Source organism: Saccopteryx leptura, chromosome 1, assembly GCF_036850995.1.
Source record: "Saccopteryx leptura isolate mSacLep1 chromosome 1, mSacLep1_pri_phased_curated, whole genome shotgun sequence".
NCBI classification, from domain to species: Eukaryota; Metazoa; Chordata; class Mammalia; order Chiroptera; family Emballonuridae; genus Saccopteryx; species Saccopteryx leptura.
The window spans coordinates 38714594-38728298 of NC_089503.1; positions in this window are offsets into that span (position 1 = coordinate 38714594).

Sequence of the window (13705 nt, forward strand, 5' to 3'; positions counted from 1 at the left end):
AAAAAAAACTATACAAAAAATAGATACAACAAAGCACTGGTTCCTTGAAAAGATTAATAAAATTGGCAAACCCCTGGCTGGATTCACTAAGGAAAAAAAAAAAAGAGAAAAGACTCATAAGCAAAAGCAGAAATGAAAGAAGTTACCACAGATATCACAGCTATATAGATTATACTAGAATACTGTGAAAGACTATATGCCACCGTATTCAATAACCCGGAGGAAATAGGTAAGTTCCTAGAAATATTCAATCTGTCTAAGCTAAATCATGAAGAATTGGAAAGTCTAAATAGACCAACAGGGAGAAAATTGAAACAACCATCAAAATCTTCCCAAAAAAATAATAAATAAATAAAGTCCAGGACAGGATGGCTTCACTAGTGAATTCTATCAAATATTCAAAGAAGATTTGATACATATTTTTCTCAAGGTCTTCCAAAAACTTGAAGAAGAGGCAAAACTAACAAACACATTTCATGAGGCCAACATTACCCTAGTACCAAAACCTGGTAAAGATAACACACACACAAAAAAGAAACTACAAACTAATATCTTTGAAGAATACAGGTGCAAAAATTCTAAACAAAAAAACTAGCAAGTCAAATACAACAATTTGTTAAAAAAAATAATGCATCACAATCAAGTAGGATTCATTCTATGGGCTCAAGGATGGCTCAGCATAAATAAACTGATCAATATAATACACCACATTAATAAAACAAGAGATAAAACTCATATGATCTTATCAATAGATACAGAAAAAACAATTGATAAGATACAACATTTCTTTATAATTACAACACTCAATAAAATCAGTATAGGAAGAAAGTACCTCAACCTAATAAAGACCATGTATGACAAAGCCTCAGCCAATATTACACTTAATAATTTAAAAAAAAAATAAAAGCTTTTCCTTTAAAAGGAGAAACAAAACAAGGATGTCTACTCTCACAATTCTTATTCATCATAGTTCTGTAAATCCTAGCCAGAGCAATCAGGCAAGAAAAGCAAATAAAAGGCATCCAAATTGGGAATAAAGAAATAAAAGTATGGCCCTGGCCGGTTGCCTCAGTGGTAGAGCATCGGCCTGGCGTGCAGGAGTCCCGGGTTCGATTCCGGCCAGGGCACACAGGAGAAGTGCCCATCTGCTTCTCCACCTCTCCCCCTCTCCTTCCTCTCTGTCTCTCTCTTCCCTTCCCGCAGCCCAGGCTCCATTTGAGCAAAGTTTGCCCGGGCGCTGAGGATGGCTCTGTGGCCTCTGCCTCAGGCGCTAGAATGGATCTGGCTGTGACAGAGCAATGCCCGGATGGGCAGAGCATCACCCCCTGGTGGGCATGCCAGGTGGATCCCGGTCGGGTGCATGTGGGAGTCTGTCTGACTGCCTCCCTGTTTCCAACTTAAGAAAAAAAAATACAAAAAAGAAAGAAAGAAAGAAAAGTATCACTTTTTGTAGATGACATGATTCTGTATATAGAAAACCCTAAAATTGTACCAAAATGTGTATTCTAGCGGGAGGGAACACTAGGTCCTTAAAATGGGGTAGAGTTTCCTTCCAAGAGGGTCAGAAGTAAGACTAGAGGTTCATAAGCAAGGGGGGATGTGGAGGAGACAGTGTTGGAAAGGGACTAGATAAAAGCCAGGGAACAGCCTTACCAGGTGGTGGCGAAATGGACAGAGCATTGGAAGGGGACACAGAGGACCTAGGTTCAAAACCCTAAGGTGTCTGGCTTGAGCATGGGCTCACCAGTTTGAGTGCAGGGTTGCTGGCTTGAGCATGGGATCACAGACATGACCCCATGGTCACTGGCTTGAGCCCAAAGGTTGCTGGCTTGAAGTCCAAGGTCCTGGCTTGTGCCCGAGGTCACTGGCTTGAGCAAAGATTCACTCGCTCTGCTACAGCCTCCCCACCCCCCACCCCCGGTCAAGGCACATCATATGGGAAAGCAATCAATGAACAACTAGTGAGCTGTAATGAAGAATTGATGCTTCTCATCTCTTTCCCTTCCTGTCTGTTTATCCCTGTATGTCCCTATCTGTCTCTCTCTCTGTCACACACACACACACACACACACACACACACACACACGAAGGAAAAAAGTTTGGATTTTATTCTAAAAGCCACAGTAAGTCATAGGCAGATAAAATACTCTGTTTAAGAGACCCAAAGATAAAGCCCATTATTTAGGGTCCCATCAGGAGGCAGAAATATTCAATAAAGCATATCACCACCATGTAGCTCAGTGACAATTTGATTAATTGTGACGCCGCTGCCTGCCAAGCATTGCTAGCCTCCCATTCCCATTGGCAAGGTGCTCAACTCTGCATTCAAACTCAAGGACATTTCTAAACCAGTCCACAGTTTTGTCTTGGATAGTCCATTTTTTGGTACCATTTTTTTTAGATGTGAGAAGAGATAGAAATCACACTAGCTATTTGAATGGGAAAATAATTTAATAAGGAATGGTTAACTAGATGTACAGTTAACTAGGCAAGTGAAAGGGTAAAAAGAGAGTTCTAAAGTAATAATTGGGAGAAACAGCTAATCTGATAGGACTAGGGAACAAAGGCAAAGGCTGGACTAACAAGCCTGAAGGAGGGGCTATCTGGAGCTGAAAGAACGCTGAGGACAGCCATTGCTTGGCATCTGCTGGATTCCAGACTTGTGAGGGTGGAAGGCCAGGTAGCTGCTATGAATGCCTATGAGAGCACTCGGTGAGGCTCTTTCTGGGAGTGTTGAAAAGACTGCAAACCAGATTCAGCTGTTCCTATGCTGTGAGAGTGAAGAAATATTGATGGGGTGATCATCACAAGGACAGGAAACAAAAAGAAAGGAGCAAGTCTGTTCTCATTTCTGAAGAAAATGTGGTTTGCCCACTCTGTGTCACCATCGTAAAGCAGAGCATAGTGTGAGAGGTTAAATTGCAATGATTTCTTGTACGGGCTCAGTAACAGAATTTCCTGTCAGGACTTAAGGTACTGTTGATAACTAGAAGCTTAGTTCAAAAATCTTATTTTTTACTTTATTTCCTAGAGAATGCAGGGAGTCCCTCTTGTGGATGACTTACAGAGGCACGGATGGCTCCCAGAGGTGCCAGACCCCGGCTGTCCCAGAGCTACGTCAAGGATGCCAGAGACACCTGCACCAACGTCAGAAAGACATTCCAGGGAGGCGTCCCTGCAAACCGGATTCCCACCTCCCACACACTGCTCTGTGACTAACGGCATGCTCTATAATGAACTACTAACTTCCCAAGATCTAACAACTGGCCAGTCACCCAAGACAGTTTAGGACAGGCTTTGAATACAGTGAGGCCCCCTGCCTTCTCAGGTTTCTGGCAATTTAATTAAAGACACTTATATTCCACTCAATACTACTCATCTCTGTGATTGATTCTGTGGCGATGGGCAACTTAAACCCTGGATCCTTCCAGTAACAACAGAAGGTGCTAAAAGATGCACACTTTTATTAACTGCCCCAGGACTGTACTGCAGGGGCAAAAAAATCAGTGCAGCACATGAGAGATTTTCAGTGTGGTCCTTCACTTCCTAAGCTTAGCACCTACACATCTCATAGGAAATTAATTGAGTACTCTCTATTTAAACTTCCACAAAAGGCTTCAGAGTTCCTGGTTGATCAATCTGTACAGTTTGTGTGATTCTCAGAGGCATATGTGCCTACGCTGACCTTTCTCCCAGGACCTTGGAACCCGGGTCACCCAGACAGAGAAGGCTTGAGTGGTCATAGGCCCCAGAATGGCTCTCAGACCAACAAAGGAGGGGCCTTTTCCCCTGCCAAGCTTTCATTCTCCCCAACCAACAGTTTATTCGATGAGAGTTGTAGCACTGGTTGCTAATCAGAAAACACTTGACTGAGCCTCATATTTTCTTTTTTTAGGTAATTAGCTCAGATACCCAACACCTGACTCCTCTTTCTCTTTGGAGAAGATTTGGTAATCTGCTTCTCCTTTCAGGAGGCCTGGGAGCTGCCGGGAATTTTACTTATGACTAAAGCTAAAGTTCATGCTCATGGGTGTGCATATTGTAATGATCACACCTGCTCTGTCTTTGGCCTCCACTTAGTATCATCATGCATGGATGGGGCTACAAGGAGTCCTTGCTATTCTGAGCTAAATCGATGTTTTCTTGAGGGGTCCAGAGGTTCCAGCACAAAAGTGTCCTTCAGAAGCTTCTCAGAAGTTCCTGGGGTGTTTATAAAGCATAAGTCACCTGCCAGTCCACACACAGAGCTCTCCGGGAGGAAAACAGGAAAAGAAGGAAGCAAAGAGACACTCAGTCCTTACTCTTTATCAGGATACAAAATAAATTTGACAAGTGAAACTCTGAGGTAGCAATGTTTGCTGAAAGAAAAGCAAAAGTTAAGTTATTTCTAAAGTTAACCAGAAAAGAAGTGTAGATCCAGGAATTCAAGTGTAACTGACCCAAAACAGCCAAACCTTTTCCACCACATAGTGCTGCTACCTGCAGGACACAGTGTGGAAGTGTGGGAGCACAAGGTGTTGAGGGACGTCACACACGCTGTGGAGACTGGTCTTGGGAATTATTGTTCTTTTGATCTCATCAACCCTTTAGGCAAACACCTGCCCAAATAAAAGTCTTTGGGTACACAGGCATACCATGTTTGATTGGGCTTTGCTTTATTGCTCTTCATTGGTATTGCTTTTTTTTTTTTTTTCTACAAATTAAAAAAAAGACTCTCTACCACAATATTACTGCACAGATGCACTTTACTGAGAGTCATTTTGTTACCGTAGTCTGGAGCAGAGCCTGCAGTGACTGTATGTGGTGACTCAATATCCCACATGGTTCCCTTTTATAATTTTTTTTTTCTTACCACAACCAAGATAGCAGTGTAAGTGACTTTCCTTGATGAGTTCTTTAAAGCTGGTGTGGGGAAAATAGCTGTGGTAGGCTTGCTCACTGGTCCCCGGCTGCAAGCACTTTGCACGATTAGTGGGTGAGCATGTGGCAGAAAGTCACGTTTGTGTCTCTGTGAAAAGGTACAGGTGCTTTCCCTCTGGGACGATTCTCCCAGATCGATCTCTCTCTCTCTCTCTCTCTCTCTCTCTCTCTCTCTCTCTCTCTCTCTCGCCACTGTGAGGTGCAGTTCCCTGATTCCTTCAGCCACCACCGTGAGGGGCAGTGTTCCTGATCCCTTGCCTTCCACCGGGAAAAGCAGTTTTCCTTTGTTTATTCGCTCGCCCATTTCTGCAAGCCTCCAATGAACAGGTATGGTCTGATGCTTTCTGGCTCCACAGTTCCTCTACCATCTGCCCCCTGGCCTTGGCCACGGGCATTACATCTGGGATGTTACTAAGTTCCTTTTTAATTGAATTTATTAGGGTACTCTTTGTTAATAACATAAATTTCAGGTGTGCAGCTTTACAATACAACATCTGTATTCTGTAGTATGTGCTCACCGCCCTGTCTAGTCTCTTTCCTCCGGCATATATTTGACCCCTTTACCCTCTTTGTCCTCCCCCCTCACCTGGTCCCCTCTAGAAACCACTATTCTGTTGTATCTGTGAGTTTTTCTTTTGTTCACTTGTTGCTTTTTGTTTTATACCCCACAACCGAGTGAAATCAAATGGTTCTTTTCCCTCTGACTTATTTCAATTAGGATAATAATCTTGAGATCCAACCATGTTTTTGCAAATGGCAGTATTTCATCTTTTGCAACAAATTCTTAACTTGGAGAAAGCATAATTGCATCCCGAATGCTGGAGTGATCTGCAGTTAGAGAAACACCTGGGGTTACTTGTAAGGCTGTACTATATAGTTTCAGTTCATTTTTCATGCTGCTCACAGGTAAAATCTATATTCGATTTGCAAGCCTTCCCTCAACATAGCGCTGATAAGGGGTCCTGTGATTTAATCTCACAGGGTAAGCGAAGGTCTTCATGCCACAGATTGAAAATACAGCTTCCTTAAAGGAATGGGGAAACTCAGATCTTCCTTTGAGATCTTCCTCTGCATGATTGCTGATGCATGGCATTAAGACAATGGTTTGAGTGCAGAGGATTTCTAGAGATAGCCCAGCCCAGAGCTTTCATCAGCACGGGAGTGGGGAGAGGTGTACGTAACAAGCAGCTTTCTTGTCAAAAGGACAGCATAAAAATGAGATGACTCAATTACAATAGAATTCATTTTGGTTTATATATTTTTGCATACATTTTCTTGTGTCTTATTCAAAACTTCTTTGGGTATTAGAGATAATCACAGTTAGAGGGTTAATTTCAGAAAAGAAAAGCCCAAAACACTCTTATGAGCTTAAACCTGGAGATTAGGAGACAATTTCTTATGTTTTATGAATATCCTTTTTTGTTACCTTTGTTTTAAAAAGAAAATCTTTATTCTTCTTTTTTTCATTTGATCTTCACAAATATCCTGGGAAGTAATCAGAGAAGAGAGTATTATCCTCATGTAGAGATTTAAAAAACTGAAATGTACAGGTTATAACTAGAGCAGAGATTAAGTGGCAAAACTAAAACTTTGTCTAGAACCCCTGGCCCACGCTTTTTCCTTAATTAAGCTGCTGAAGGTGAAAGCCATTCATCATTATCAAAGAAATCATTACATCCATAGCTACAGGTACCAAGGGTTCACAGGCGAAGTAATATTAATTTTTTTAATAAATTACTTTGAGGCCCTGGCCGGTTGGCTCAGTGATAGAGCATTGGCCTGGCGTGCAGGAGTCCTGGGTTCGATTCCCGGCCAGGGCACACAGGAGAAGCACCCATCTGCTTCTCCACCCCTCCCCCTCTCCTTCCTCTCTGTCTCTCTCTTCCCCTCCCGCAGCCGAGGCTCCATTGGAGCAAAGATGGCCCGGGCACTGAGGATGGCTCCGTGGCCTCTGCCTCAGGCGCTAGAATGGCTCTGGTCACAACAGAGCAATGCCCCAGATGGGCAGAGCATTGCCCCCTGGTGGGCATGCTGGGTGGATCCTGGTCAGGTGCATGTGGGAGTCTGTCTGACTGCCTTCCTGTTTCCAACTTCAGAAAATACAAAAAAATTAAATTAAAATAAATTATTTTAATTTATTATGTAACCATGTATTCAAATGTTCCACTCAATGTAACACCCTCATCCCCAACAACTTGCCCCCCATTTATACCTCCTTTACCCTCCTCCCCCAGACTTCCTCCCCCCTCCCTATGGGGTTTGCTGTCCTGTTATCTGTATCTATGTTTTATGTATATAGAATTTCACTAATCCCTTTACCTTCTCTGATCCCATCCCCTCATCCCCCTTCCCTCTGACAGCTGTCCCTCTGCTCCCTGTGACCCTGCCTCTGCCTCTATTCCATTCCTCAGTTTACTTTGTTCATTTGATTCCACATATAAGTAATATCATATGATATTTTTCTTTCTCTGCCTGGCTAATTTCACTTAGCATAATAATCTCCAGGTCTATCCATGCCATTGCAAAAGATAAGATTTCCTTCTTTTTCATGGCTGCATAATATTCCATTGTGTATATGTACCACAACTTTTTAATACATTCATCCACTGATGGACACTTGGGCTGTTTCCAGATCTTGGCTATTGTAAACAATGCTGCAATAAACATGAGGGTGCATTTCTTCTTTTAAATTAGTGTTGTGGAATTCTTAGGATATATTCCTAAAAGTGGAATAGGAATATCTGGGTCAAAAAGGCAGTTTCATTTTTAATTTTTTGAGAAAGTGCCATAGCGAAGTATTATTAAATACACTTTCTATGTGGCCTCATTTAATTGTCACCACAACCACATATAAGTTTGCTTGGTTATCAAGTACCTAAACCTTTCAAGAAAATTTGGTCAGTGTGACAGTGTGGAACTGGAACCAGAAAGTCCTTGAAGTAGATAATATATATTATCATTGAAATAGGTGACCAAGTAATAGTGTTAAGAAGCAGAATTTGGCATCAGATACACCTGAGTTTGAATCGCAACTCAGACACAAAGAATACATCAATATGGGGCAAATTATCTCACCAGCTTGAATTTTCTCTTCCTCATCTATAAAGTGGAAACACTGTAAAACAAATTTATAGCTTTGTTTTTATGTTTACTTGGCTAAAGTTAAGATCTGTTTCCCAAGATCATCTTCACTATATGTTTCTAGGCTAGAGCTCACCAAAAGAGGAATTTGCTTGGGATTAGGAAGGTAAAGTGAAGCAGAAGTCACTACTTACAGAAGATCGCCACGTCAGACCTGGTGATGGGTGAGTGTGGAAATCCCTGGCAGTTTCAGCTCACCCTCTCAATCCTTCATTCCACATCAAAATCATTTTACTAGCTTCTGGCCTTGATGAACCCCAGTGGCAGCCTTACCGTCAGGCACTTGGCTATGGACTCACAAAAGGAATAGCTACACAGAGGCAAGGTCGCCCTGGAGCGACCCCTTTGCAGCCTTACTTCAATGGCCACTTGTGCTTGGCTCCTTGCATTGATCTGCAAACTCTGATTTGTCCATCTGAATCACTCTGTCAGCCTTACTGGTTAGTAATGGTTTCTATGATCCCCTCTAAACCTCATCTTCCAGACTTTCACTTTCCCACTTTTTTCATTTGTGTAAAGTCTAATCCACATAACAAGTGCCTTAATTCCTTAGTACTTATAATGACTCTGTTTTCCCATTTTAGCCTTAACTAACGGAAATATCTGTATGTTTGTAATCTTATAATGATTTAATAAGGCTATATATAACAATGTTTGGCATAAAATAATGGCATGATAGATGATACCTGTGATTACTATTATCCAAATGTTATATGAACTTTAACTTTAAAGTATTTTTTTATGGTTCTTTTGCCAACTGTCATCGTCTTTGTAACTTCAGCTTGCAAATAGTCTTAGGTGGATACCTTAGCATAATCTACTTCAGGAAAAATTCAGCTCCAGCAAACAAAAGGTGTTTTGGTCTCTGAGTATAGCCAATGCCAAATTTTGAAAAAAGTGATCTGACTATGCATCTAGATTTTATGAATAAAAGAATCACAAATTACCTGGTCGTCTGAACTAGTATGAAAATAAGCAGATTCTGGTAGTTGGACATAATCAACTGGATAAAAGTCTAGTACAGGAGGTCCTTTAATAATGTTTTCCATTCAATGTTGTTTCATTATAACATTGATGAGATACCTTAGGAACTTAACTCTTATTTGTATCAATTAGCTAGTGGTAAAATTGGTTTCATTATATGTCATTTCACTTAAAATCTCAGAACTTATCAACAATGTTTAGTGAGGTCTTATCATATATGATAACATTCTATTTTCTTAGAAAGCAGACAAGCAACATAAAGTAAGTATCTTCCAGGAGAGTCTTTGCAAAACAACATGAAAGAGAAGCTAAATTGAAAAGTATGACATAGAGAAAATTGTGCTTAGCTAGGCTATCTTGTAGAACTGAAAAATTCTTACTTTCTCATATATTTTTTTATTAAGGTATAATTTGCACCCAGTGAAATGTAGAGTTTGATGAGCTTTGACAATTGCACACACCAGTATTCAGTGGTATGCTGGAACCAACATTTAAGGGCTGATTATTAAACACCTAAAAGCTTTGCAAGTCAGCTATTAAACCATTTCTGATTTAAAAGCAGCCATAGTGGGAGTATTCATATCAAAAGAAAAATCTACAAATGCTACAAATCAGGGTTTTTTGTTACTGAGAGTCAGTTTGTCAGCCTACCACTGTAAATTCTAGATCTTATCCAGCCATCAAACAATCCTTCATACTAGAAAGAGCCTCTTGAGCCTTCCCTCTCTAGAGCTACACCTTAAACTGAATTAGCATACTGATATTCTTCCCTTTCTTTAACCTTTTCTAAAACTTCACATAAATGGAACAATATAGTAAGTACTTTTTTGTGTGTGGCTTGTTTTGTTCACTATAAGGATTCTGAGATTCATCCATCCTGTTCCAAGTAACAGTAGTACATATCTTTTTATTGTTATGTGGAACTTAACTTTTATAAATACACCAAATTTTTTTTATCCATATCTTGTTGCTAGACACTCAGGCTTCTTCCAGTCTTTTCCAATTACGAGCAAAACTTCTATAAACATTTGAGGAATCCAAGGAACAATGTGAACTGAGGAATAGAATTAAACCTGAAGGGAAGGAGGAAGGGAGCTGTTGGAAGGGGGTAGGGGAGATGTTGGGGGAATACGGGGAGGGGGAATGCTTTTGGGGAGACATTAGAATCTATGTAAACACAATGAATAAATTTAAAAAATACTTCTGTAAACATTCTTGTACAACTTGTCTTGTGAACATATGTTTTTATTTCTCTTGGGATCTATCCAGAACATGACTACTGGCTCATAGGAGAGGAATATGCTTATCTTTATGAAAAATTGCCAGATGTTGGATAATTTTACACTCATGCCGGTAATGTATGAAAGTTCTGGTTGCTTACAACCTTGCCAGGCTCTGCCATTGTTTGTCTTTATTTTAGTCATTCTGCTTGGTGTGTAATGGTATTTCATTGTGCTTTTAATTTTTGCTGCCTTGGTGACTATGCTGAGCACTTTTTTATTTTCTTAATGTTCATTTATATATCTTCCTTTGTAAATTAACTGTTTAAGGGTTATGCCCATTTTTATTGGATCGGTTGTCTTTACGATAGAATTATAGGAGTTTATGTATTCTAGATACATGTAATTTGTCAGACTTATGTATTGTGAATATTTTCTCAGGTCATGACTCACTTATTTACTTTATTAATGTATTTTAATGAGCATACATTTTTATTTTGCTAAAATGAATTTTATCAACTTTTTCTTCTATGAAAAGTCCTGTTTTTTTATTTATCTATATATTTTGTTTATAAAATCAAAATCTTTCTGTTTCTGTTTTCTTCTGGGAGTTTAATATTTAAAATTTTTGTGTTCACAACTATACTCTTGTTAAATCAATTTTTGTATGTGGTGTGAGGTATGAATCAAGTTTTCCTTCTTTAAAAATATAGCCAGTTGTTCCAGTATAATTTTGTAAAAGAAGACTTTACTTTCCCTTCTAATATGCTTTGTGGCCTTAGTCAAAAATCAGTTGACCTTTTATGGTCAAAAGTGTGGATCTATTTCTGGGCTCTCTATTCTGATCTATTGCTATATTTGTCAATTGTATGCAACTAGCACACTATTTTAATTACCATATCCTTATATTATATAAAGTCTAGAAATAACATAAGTGCTTCAACTTTTGATTACTTTAAGATTATTTTGCTATACTAGGATCTTTGCATTTCACATAAGTTTTAGAAAAAGCCTGTCAACTTTTATAATAAGTAAAATTGGCAGGGAATTTTATTGACATTATGCTGAATTGGTAGATTAATTTGGGGTAATTTGACATCTTAAAAATACTGAAGTTCACAATTCATAAAAATTATGTATTGCTCTATTTGTTTAGGTCCTATTCAATGATTTGTATGTTTCAATATATCACATATATTTTGCAAAGCTTATTTCTAAGTCATTTATGTATTTTGAATCAATTGAAAACTTTTTAAAATTATTTTTCAATTTTTTTTTTTTGCTGGTATATAAGAATATAATAGATTGCATATATATATATATTAACCTTATCTCCTGCCAAGACCTGCTACATAATTTGCAGGACACAGTACAAAATGAAAAGTACTTAAGTTTGAAAATAGGTAGAGAAACAGAGCATTAAACCAAGTGTAGGACATTCCTGAGCGTGGGCCCTGTGCAGCTGCCAGCTTGCCTGTCCATGAGGCCAGCCCAGTCTGCATTCCCAGCAGCACTGCCAAAGGGGCCCTTTTCTCCACACCCTCCCCAGTGCTTGGTTGTTGATTTACTGATGGTAGTCATTCTGACAGATGTGAGATGATATCTCATTGTCTTTTTAATTTGCATTTTTCTGATGATTAATGTGATGTTGAACAACTGTCTTTGGCCAACTGTATGTCCTCTTTGGGGAAATGTCTATTCAAATTCTCTGCCTATTTTTTAATTGAATTGTTTGGTTTTGGGGGCTTTTTTTTGGTGTTAAATTGGGTGAAATGTTCTAAAAATATTGATTAAGTTCATTGGGTCTAATGTGTTATTGAAGGCTACTATTTTCCCATCTCCTTTTTTAAATTTTCTGTCTGGATGATCTATGCATTAATATCAATAGGATGTTAAAGACCCCTATTACAACTTTCAATTACTGTCAGTCTCTTCCTTTATATCCATCAGTATTTGCTTTATATATTTTAATGCCCCTATGTTGAGTGCCTAGATGTTTATGAAAATTATATCCTCCTGTTGAATTGATTTTTTTTTTTAATAAGAAGAAATGTCCTTTCTTGTCTCTGGTTACAGCCCTTGCTTTAAAGTCTGTTTTATCAGATACATGTATTGCTATGCCAGATTTTTGTTTGTTTTCATTTGCATGAAATATTTTCCTCCATCCCTTTACTTACAGTCTGTGTGTGTAATTCAATCTGAAGCGGGTCTCTTGAAGGCCGTCTATATAAGGATCTTGTTTTAATACATTCAACCACCCTATGTATTTTGATTTAAGAATGTCTATTGACATTTAAAATAATTATTGATAAGTATGTAATTATTGCCATTTTATTAATTGTCTTCTAAATGCTTTTGTAGTTGTTTTCTGTTCCTTTTTTATTATCTTGCTTTCTTCTATGCTGATAACTTTCAATAGTGTTCTGTTTAAATTATTCTTACTTCAGTGTTTTACCCTTATCAGTGAGCATATTTTTTTATTCCTATATTTTTATTTGTATTTTTAATCTCTTTTCTTCTACTTAAAAAAGTACCTTTAACATTTTATGTAATATGTTTTGATGGTGATGAATTCCTTCAGTAATTTCTTGTCTGGAGAACTCTTTATCTGTCCTTTGATTCTAAATGATAGCTTTGCTGGGTAGAGTAATCTTGGTGGTAGGCCCTTGCTTTTCATCACCTTGAATATTTCTTGCCAATCCCTTCTGGCCTGCAAAGTTTCTGTTGAGAAATCAGCTGGTAGTCATATGGGAACTCCCTTGTAAGTAACTAAGTACTTTTCTCTTGCTGTTTTTAAGATTCTTTCCTTGTTTTTAACCTTTGGCATGTTAATTATGATTGTCTTGGTGTAGGCCATCTTAGGTTCCTCTTGTTTGGGATGCTCTGTGATTCCTAGACTTGTATGTCTATTTTCTTCACCAGCTTAGAGAAGTTTCTGTCATTTTTTAAAATTGGTTTTAAGTCCTTCCCTCCTAGTGCCTCTGTTATGTGAATGTTGGTATTCTTTATGTTGTCCCAGACTATCCTCATTAAAAATGTTTTGTTTTCAAACTGTGGTATATTTACACAATGGAATACCACATGGTCATAAAAAAGAAGAAAATATTACCTTTTTTGTCAGTGTGGCAGGACCTAGTGTTTATTATGCTAAATGAAATAAGCCAGGCAGAGAAAGACAAATACCATATGATCTCACTTATATGTGAAAGCTAATGAACACAGCAAACTGAGGAACAAAATAGAAACAGAGGTAGGGTCACGAGGAACAGATAGACAGCTGTCAGAGGGAAGGGAGAAGAGGGGACTTGATCAAAGAAGGTGAAGGGATTACCCAAAATTATATATACACAATGCATTTATACAGACAACAAGGTAGCAATAACAAGAGAGAAAGGGGAGGTGGAGGTAGAGGAGGGGGGAGAGGGGAAATGGAGGTGGTA